The sequence below is a fragment of the Triticum dicoccoides genome, chromosome 6B, assembly GCF_002162155.2.
Source record: "Triticum dicoccoides isolate Atlit2015 ecotype Zavitan chromosome 6B, WEW_v2.0, whole genome shotgun sequence".
Taxonomy (NCBI): Eukaryota; Viridiplantae; Streptophyta; class Magnoliopsida; order Poales; family Poaceae; genus Triticum; species Triticum dicoccoides.
This window is the reverse complement of record NC_041391.1, coordinates 338,139,530-338,149,219: the sequence shown is the minus strand read 5'-3', so window position 1 is coordinate 338,149,219 and position 9,690 is coordinate 338,139,530. Positions and strand designations below refer to the sequence as shown.

Genomic DNA, 9,690 nt, shown 5'->3' with positions numbered 1-9,690 from the left:
TGCTCAGAACATTGTTTGTCATAGTGGATGATGTATCTCTATTTTTAAACATAATATAATCTGCCATGTAGGATTTCCGTTAACAACAAGAAAAGAACACAAGCATGGACCAGCACATCCGTAGCTGTAGAGGTGGAGCTAGAGTGAGATTGAATGGGGCTCATTAGGGTCAATACGGGGTCTCTTTATGGCTGTTTTTTTTATCATCACCGTTCACTATACGTGGGCTAATGTGGTGCAGAAACTTGCGTTCGAGCTGATTGCAATAGAAAATAATTTGGTTGCGAGATCTTATGCATTTTAGCTCTAGCCTACCCCCAACTTGTTTGGGACTAAAGGCTTTGTTGTTGTTGTTGTTGCATGTGACCCCGTAGCTCTACCTAGCTACAGACGGATACATGCCTAACATATATCAGTGAATCCCTTCTTGACTGGTGGCACGCTGCAAAGCAAAGGATGCCGAAGGAACAGCGGAAAGGCATTGCAAGCGTTGTGCTCCTCACGTGTTGGATGCTATGGAAGCACAGGAATGCCTGCACCTTTGACATCATCACCGGGGTCGCGCTTGGATCTGGGCAGGTGTTGTTGAGCCGCCTGAAGGATGGGACATCTACCGACTCCCTCTCTATGAGGCACCAAGGAAGGATTCTCACAGAAATTGGAGGGAGACCGGAAGAATTGGGGTGAGTACGTAGTCAGGATGGGAATTGGTCAGCCTGCTCCAGCCCAGACCTGGTTCCTGATGGCACCTCTGTTCTGTTCAGGGACATGGAGCCAGCCCAATGGTACAATACTAAGTGACCTCATGTCTCACTAGGCAACATGGTCCATCCCACTTTAATACTAGATTGCACAAAAAAGAGCATTTACACATGTTCTCAAAAAAAATTAACACAACAGCATTATTTGAACTAGCATGATTTAGATGTAAGGAATTTTACTAAGTTAAGATATTTAGAATTTAGGAAAAGGCTGCGTACAATAGACCCAAAGTGGTCGGACCCTTCCCCAGACCCTGCGCAAGCGGGAGCTGCATGCACTGGGGCTGCCCTTTTAAGATATTTAGAATTTAATTGCTCAAAGAAAAAAAGGAGATAGGCAGCTTTGTTTCTGTTTATACCATGAATCGTCTGCACCATAAGGTAGCATATTTGTCACTCTGAAATAGAAGCAGTCATGGGTGGGGCTGCAAATGAATAGAGCTCGAGCGAGCTGGACTAGGCTCAGCTCAACTTGTACCAAAATTTGAGCGAAGCTCAAGGTCAAGCTGTAGAGAGTGGCTCATGCTCAGCTTGTAACAATTTCGAGCCGATCTCAAGCTAGTTTCAAGCTAAATAACATGATCTTGTTTTAATAATCTAAGGCAAGTTTTTGAACAAGATAGGCCACAACACAACATAAGAAACCACTATCACATATTATTCCAATCAAAACAATGGTAATATATAAAAAATCAAGGTAGCTGGACTAGAACTTAATAGCAAGAGATTGTGTATGAATTAGCAAGAGAAGAAACAAAGGTGCGTCACCTCTCAAACCTTGGCAAAAAATAATAGGATATTTAACACACGGCTGACCATGTACCATATTGAGGCCTAAATTTTCTCCACGCTTAATTAAGCTTCCATGTTTGCTAGTAGATAAAATGGAGAGAAAACATACACAACATATATGGTAATAAATTGTCCTATTCCTTTTATATAAGCACCAGGGTAACAACCTTGCAAAGGTATGTGCATTGCAACGGTAGACTACAACCTTGGGTAACTAAATTTGGGTCGACCAGCTTGCTCCGGTGGGCCGATGGTGTCCGGCTCCCCTGGCCCAATTTTCTTATGAAGCCAACCAGATGGGTGGCTCCCCTGGCCCAATTTTCTTATGAAGCCAACCCCAGAAGACCCATCGGCCTTGAAATTATGGGCCAGACCAATATCCCAATGGGTAACGTCAGCCCATTCCCATCGTGAGTAGGTAGCGAGAGAGGGGATGTGTTCAGAGGAGAGATGCAGACGTTTTCTCTTCACTGCACAATGGCATCCATCTTACAGTTGAATCCTTTACATAACTCGCGACGCACACAAAGCACACCCAAGCCCACAGGCAGTCACACAGAAGCTTCCTTTTCCTGAAGAGCGAGCCTCTTCCCAGAGAGAGCTTACCAGAAATTGAGAGCAAGCGTCTACTTATAGCTTCAGGTGCTTCTTCAACAGGTTCTGCCCATCCTGCTGCTAACTCTTCTAGATCAGAGAGACCACCCTTTTCACAGTCAGGTGCACAACACCAGAGCTCTGCTTGATTTTGGCTCTTGCCGCCATTATTTTCTTCCGCTACCATCGCAGCTGATCTAGTATGTGCTTTATAGTTTTCTATACTTTCCGCTTCATCCACCAAGTCCATTGCCCTTTTTCGTGTCATGTAATGCGAGTCCACCATACCTTTATCCGTCAGCCTATTTTGGTCCTTGTCCTTTCTATAGATTTTCGTGGCCTCTTTCTGCATTGCCGATCTACGCCTGTTCTCTTGCCGCCAAGCTTCTTCCAGCGTTGGTTTTCTTGGGCTATGACACATTCTGTTGATGTGTCATCGTCTTTTGACAACCCATCTTCTCTTCAAACTTATCTTGTGTCTTCTACTGATGTGTTGTCTTTGATGCATCATCTTCTTGTTATCCCTTCTTTGGCTAGACACAACAGGTTTTTGAAGACTCTTGATGCTACAACGACACTCTGAAGACAAGGATTTTGGATTATCACTATTTTGTTTTGGTAAAACATGAGGGGATTGTTAAGGAGTATTATATTAGAGAGTGGACGGCGTCGAGACTGGCCCGCCGTGGCCTGCAGCACCACCCTAGGTGCCTCCTTTGCGAACCAAGACCCGGAGACCATCCAACACCTGCTCCTGGCGTGTCCATTTGCTAAGCAGACTTGGCACATCATCCTGGACTGAGCGCATATACCTGCTCAACCGCCAGCCAACAAAATTACCATGATGGAATGGTGGCTGCATGCAAAGGCACAGACCTCTCCTACACTATGAAAGCTCTGCAATCGATCACACTGCTCGTCCCCTGGATGATCTGGAAACAGAGGAATGAATGTGTCTTCGACAATGCAAGACCCTCGATAGATGCGCTAGTTGATAGGATTAAAGACGAGGCCAAATGTTGGGCAAAAGCTGGGGCACAGGGGTTGCGGGTTGTCTCTGCGGGTTGTCTTGCTCGCCTCCTGGGATGTCCACTGATCATGCGCTAGGACTCTGTAAATATAACCTCCTAGGAGGCATGTACTCTCTCTTATCTTTTCAATGCAGTGAAATGCAAAAATCATTTTGCATTTTCTCAAAAAAAGAAATAGAGAGTGGATTTTTGCTCTCGGACACCATGGAGCCCTCTATTTTCAAACATTCAAAATTCAACTTTTTTAGTTTCGAAAAGATCTGGAAAAAATACACAAGTACTTATAGATGTATATTAGATGCGTGTGAAATTTCATCACAAAATACGTTTTTATGCAGCCAATACGAAAAAACAAAATCATGTGATTTTATAATGAATAGTACATATGCTAGAAATACGTGGTTTTGTTATTTTTGTGTAGCTCGCATGAACAATTATTCCGTCATGGAACTTCACAGACAAGTACTATACATCCATATGTATATGCGTATATTTTTCAGAATTTTTTGAAACTTAAAATTTGAATTCTAAAGTTCCCAAATAAAGGTCTACATGGAGCTCGAGCTCCATTAGGCATTTCCGTATTATATTGGTCCAATCTACTTTTCATAGTCGTACTAGTCCAGATTTCCTTCCTTATACCCCAAGTATATTGTACTATATATTTGCCCTATGGGCTATGCAATACAATAAGGTTGCTCCTCTAACAACACACCATAAATTCTGTTGTAGTTCACGAACTAACTTTTATTTAGCAACCGGCAGGAGCGCTGCCTTTTCATCTACAAGATGGAAATATATACATGTTGGCATGTTTTAAAACGGGTACATGCCGGAAACCCACCAAAACATTCCCTAACACGGCATGCGAACTACTCATTGTTCTGATATACTCTTGGCCAGAAGGCCACGTCCCTCTGCCTGATGTCCCCAAAAAGTGAGATGAGAAGGTTATTAGAAGCATCCGGGTCGAAATGTAGCTTTCAAATTAAGTTCTTAATTTGTAGATGTTGCCAAAGGAAGTTGGTGTGCCATACACAAAAAAGAAGCGACTCATACAATGACAGAGGTACATAGAGCTCTTACGCCATGGTTCACGAACTACTTCTCCAATATAATGATATTTTTCAGGAACTAGCTGCATTGCCTCCTCATAGGAGTTTTGATCATGCCATCCCAAAAGCAGAAAAATGCCTTCTGGAGTCAAAAGCCAACTTGATTTCAGCCTCGATATCCGATACGGTATTCTGATGTGCCGAAAATGTGAGGAATTTATCCCGTAAGTGAAAGGGTTTCTCTAGTATCAAACCTTGCCTCTGCCCATTCACATATGTTGCTTGGCCAAAAACAAGACATGCAAACTGCTGGAATTTAGTCTAGTTTTAGGCCAGACCAATAGCTTTTTCAGAAATTCATAATAAATCCTAGATGCCCACTTAGCCCATTAGTGCAAGGCAAGAGGTGGGACTAAAGTTTAGTCCCACATTGCTAGTTTGGTAGGAGTTGGACCTCCTTATAAGAGAGGATGTTTTCCCACATGTATGAGCATGAGAACAAGAGACATTCACGCGCGCTCCTCCTCTGCTGCCCGCCTCGCCACGCCTCGTCACGACACGCCGCGGGTTGCGGGAATGAGCCGATGTCTAAATTTTTGCCACGCATGACTGGTAAACGAAAGGTCACACGGGAGCTAAAAAGTTTTGCTGTAGTGGAGATTGAAAACGCTGCACCCTGTGGCTGTTGGTTGTTTGTTTCGTGTCCCTCTTTTCCTTCGCCTCACGTCGCTGTCTATTCGCTACCTCCTCCTATGCCTATAAAAGAGAGGTCGATCCTCTCCAGAGAGACACACCAGAACATCGTCTACCTCTCGCCACCGAGTTCCAAGCTCTGAGCTGCTATAAGGTCTCGTGCACCGCAGGCCGGGACAGTAGGCCTCCGAAACACCGCCACTCCGAGTCCTATACGGGAGAAAGGTGATAAGGTTTTTGGGGAGCCTCTGCGCGACTACTGACTTCTTCATCGCGGAAGCCACGGATGCCGACGAGCGCTTCCCAAACGACGACTTCTTCCCCGACGTCGACAACCTCTTCGATGACATGGCCGGCGAGGAAGTCCACCCCAAGTCCAATACTTCTGTCGCTGCTTCGTACGTCCTTGTGTTCTTTCTGTTTAAGATCCTGCCATAGTTTCTTGTTCTAGCTTCTGTTCTACATATGTTCTGTTCATATTCAGTACCTCAGATGCCATTTACATACTCCCTGTTAGATTGCATGACTTGTCTCATATCTGCTATGATAGTCATGTTTGATCTATTGTTTTTGTTAATAAAATCATATGGTCAATCGCTCATATTTCCAACAATCCAAAAACCTTATTATAGGCAATTTACCCCGAGTGGTTTTGTTGCTTCCATGAGGCCTCCTATGTTTAAGGGTGTGCACTATAAGAGGTGGCGTCTGATAGCCGTTCTATGGTTTCAAACCATGAGCTATTGTTGGCGGTGAATGGCTTCAGTTGCGACATGTGGAACCCTGGATGTATGAGACTTGAGGGCGGAAGATCCAAACGATAAGCTGTAGCTCCAATTCGTTCCAGGACTTTGAATGGGCTGTAGAATTTGTGAGCAAGCTTCGAGCATGGTCGACTGACGAGCGAAGAGTGCGCGTATGGTGATGCTTGTCGTCCTGAGCCTTGACGCGCTTGTGTGCGCGGCGGAGGTGTTCCCGCAGTGAAGCAAAAAAATCAACACGATCAGTTGCAAGCTCTGCCAGCGAAGAGTGTAGTTCATCCTCCAATGTAGGCATTGTACAAAAATTTTGGTCTATTCCATATAGAGCTTTGAATGGGGTGCGGCCCAGTGATATGTTGTAGTAAGAGTTATACCAAAATTCCGGCAATGGAAGCCATTTTTTGATATTTTTTTCCACTTCACCAGTTGTCATGCACTAAGCACTGCATGTATTCTCCAAGCATTGATTAACTCAGATTGGTGCCGGACCGTCCCTCTCGTGATCTTAGTTTAACCTACAAGCTTATGTCTAGCCTATTTGACTACCCCACGGTACCCTTATATAATAGGCTTAGGCTAAACATGTTCGCCTCAAACACCTAACCTTCCACTAATTACAAATCTAGCTGCAGCACAACACGTACACATATTCGGCACATATTTTAATAGCAACCAAAGGTGAGAAAGAGAGGACTCCACCTGAATGCCGGCGCGCGTGCACACCCCACCACACTGTAGTCTGCCACCCACTGCACCACCGTCAACCAGTGATGTCCACGCCGTCGGACAGTCGCTGCAGTCCACACCTCCAGCGTGAGCAGCTCGCAGCCTGCCAGCGTGCGGTGTGGCAGTGCGGGCATGAGGACCCGATTGCACTTTAAGAATATAGTCTAGGGGTGTTTTTGCAAATGTTCAGGGACAACTTTGTAAAAAATTATTGAAAAAAAAAACAGATTCAGTTCAGTCCTAGCTGAGTTGGCATGACTGCTCACATGGCGCTGCCCAGTCAGCAGTCAACGCGGTCAAAACCACTTGACCGAGGCAAAACCGAGAGGAGGGTTGAGTTTTGCACCACGTGGTTAGTTTGGGGTATTGTGCAACCGGTATCGAAGTTCAACGTTGCAAATTAAACCAAGTTGTTAGTTCGAGGTTGTAGTGTGGACTTCTCTCTTTCTTCTCTGACTGATCTTACTTCTAAAGATGCGGAATCCTTGCTCTAGGGCGAGTTGGTGCAATGATTTTCTCCAGCGGCAACATCACAAGGCTCGGTAGGAACACTATGAAACACTATATGCTGATGAAAACACACTGATAGGAACTTCCAAAAGGGGGGCAAGTCTATGACAAGCTGCATCCCCATGCTCAACAGTTTGTGCCTGCCAGACCCTATCCGAAGATCTCTGTCCAGTGTTTTGGGCCCTACAAAATACTTCACAAAATTGGTCTAGTGGCTTATGAAGTAGAACTGCCTTCTACATCCTGTGTCCCATGTGTCGCAGTTGAAGCAGCATGTGCCTGATCATTCGACCGTTTTCTCCAAATTTCCTTCAGCTGCGGAGCTTGATATCTCTGAAGTTTCTCCGGCAGCAATCCTGGATCGTCGCCTCTTGAAGAAAGGCAACACTGCTCTGCTTCAGGTGCTCTCAAGCGGTCTTTCGCTGCCAGAGAAGACGACTTGGGAAGACTATGCCAATGTTCAAGCGTGGTTTCCAACTGCTGCAGAGGGGATGTCAACCAGGCCCAGCTACAGGTGTGTTAGCTCATCAGACGTGTTCCTTAAGGGGTGGTGTTTAGTGGTGGCCTAGTAGTTGTGTGTGGGCCAGGGTGTCACTTGGGTGCGTTATTTATATGCCATGAGCTGTAACAGGAGAATTATCGAATGAATAGTGAAATTTGATCCTCCCCCAACTACTCGCTCTACTTCTTCCCCAAGTCCTTATCCCCTCTGATACCCAAATTCACTTGTATCCTGTTACATGTCTTTAGGGAAAGTTCATTGGTACAAATTAAAGGGGTAGCAAGCTCAGTGGCAGGAGAACAGTGGTGTACCTCCCCTTGGTTGCAAAGATAAATGTGTAGTTACGTATACGAGGAGTGAATCAATGGGGTTCCACGGCTCAGTATGCTAATTGATCAGTTACTAGCAATTACAGATTCAATCATTTGAATAATTGGAAACAACAAAAGGGCATATCTGCCTGGTGTATTTCATCTGCTAATTCCATAGGAAAGAAAAATTTTGAGGGGATTTTCAAAATTGGGGAAGAACACAATAAAACTAGGCTAGAAAACAAGGGTAGGGACTTCGAATTCGTGATCAACGTGGCTCATGATACCAATATCATGAGCAAGCTGGCTCTGATCCAAGATGATGTAGGGTAGAACCCTAGATGCCCGATCTTTCACGATTGGAGGGGATCCAACGAAGAACACGGAGAACACGAGAGAAAACACGAGGAGAGAAATCACTCAAACCAACAAGATTTGATTACACATATGCTAGATCCTTGAAACACAAAGAGATACATGATCCAAATCCAACAAGGGCCGATACAAGTGGCGGTAGTTCGTCTCCTGAGGAGGTCTTGAGGGGTCTTGATGCGGAGCATCCCTCGACTACTCACAACGACACTCCATCACCACCGCAAGCTCCAAGTGGACCAATGACACGAGCACATGCACGCGCCATCCAGAACGAGGTTGACTCTATCCTCTTAGAGTTTCGCTCGGTTTCACATGAGAGTTGGATTCTACCATCATCGGAAATATTGTGCATGCTTAGGTACCAAGAGGACGATGGTGAGAAGGAGAGGACGGAGACTCAAGTGACCTCGAAGCAACGAAATGAAGAGAAGGAAGGAGAGAACAAGAAGGATGAAGAAGGAGGAGAAGGGGCAAACCCCCTGGACGCCCCGAGTGCCCGGCACCTCCAGCCCCTGGGTGCCCGGGCCCCTGGCCACCTACAGCCGCGCCCCGGGGTGCCCGGGCCTTGGCTGGCCGGGTGCCCGGCCCCCCTCTGCCAAGCCGCTGGGCTCAGCACCGGGTGCTTGGGCTTGAGGCCCCGGGTGCCCAGCCGCTCCACCCGGCCATCTCCAGCGCCACCCCCGGGTGCCCGGGACTTGGGCCCCCGGGTGCCCGGCCGCCCCGCCCGGCCATCTCCAGCGCCACCCCCGGGTGCCCTGGGCTTGGGCCCCCGGGTGCCCGGCCACATGCCAGCCGGCCCCTGAGCAGTTCGGGTGCCCGGCCCCCTCCGTCCAGCCGCACGTTTATGGCATTTTTGGCCTTGTACCCCTCTCTTCTTGACTTGTTTCGCCCCTAAACTATATAAGGACACCTCCTAGGTCATTTGTAGGGTTAGCAAAGATTAGACTAAACATTGTGAGCCTTTGCTCCTTGTATCCCCTCCTCTTAGGAGATCAAGCCCCCGCCTAGGGAAGAATCCATTGGATTGTCAAGGCCTCCTCTTGGAGAAGATCATCAAGACCTCACCTAGTGGGAAGAATTTACCTAGTGCTACCCTTATTGTATTGATCTTGTAATCTTGTGGATCTCATGTATGCTACTCTAGTGGATGTGATATTTGGGTTTGTTTGAGAGTTTTGTTCTTGGTGTTCTTGAGTGTTTCCCTCCTTTTCCCCCTCCAAGTGTGAAAAGGTCCTTCCTAGGGTTTGACCCTACAACATCTTGGTATCATGAGCAAGGTTTATTCACATCTTGGAGTCCCATCCCCCCATTTGCTAGCTTGATTTTGTTGTTTTTCGTCCAAATCCGAAAATCCCCACAAAAATAGCCCCAAAACTTTTTCTTGCAATTTGTTGGATCTTGTGAGATTTGGTTGTTTTGGTCCATGGATTTGATGTTTGGCAAGTGGATCTAGCCCCTCCCCAACAATCCTCACCCTTCCCACCACGAAATTCGTGGAATTTTCCGTTTTCCCCAGTTTTTCCGCCCATCCCGAAGAACACCGGGTGCCCGCACCTCGAACCCCCGGGCACCCGCACCT

At 46.6% G+C, this 9,690-nt stretch overlaps 1 long non-coding RNA gene across 1 annotated transcript in view; it reads right to left on the bottom strand.

Moving 5' to 3' along the window:
- LOC119325606 overlaps nt 1-6,538 on the bottom strand; it is a 13,846-nt gene extending 7,308 nt beyond the window's left edge. Inside the window, exon 1 of the long non-coding RNA XR_005157598.1 lies at nt 6,387-6,538. This is a non-coding gene — a long non-coding RNA (uncharacterized LOC119325606). The remainder of the gene's footprint in view (nt 1-6,386) is intronic.
- Nucleotides 6,539-9,690: the final 3,152 nt, after the last annotated feature.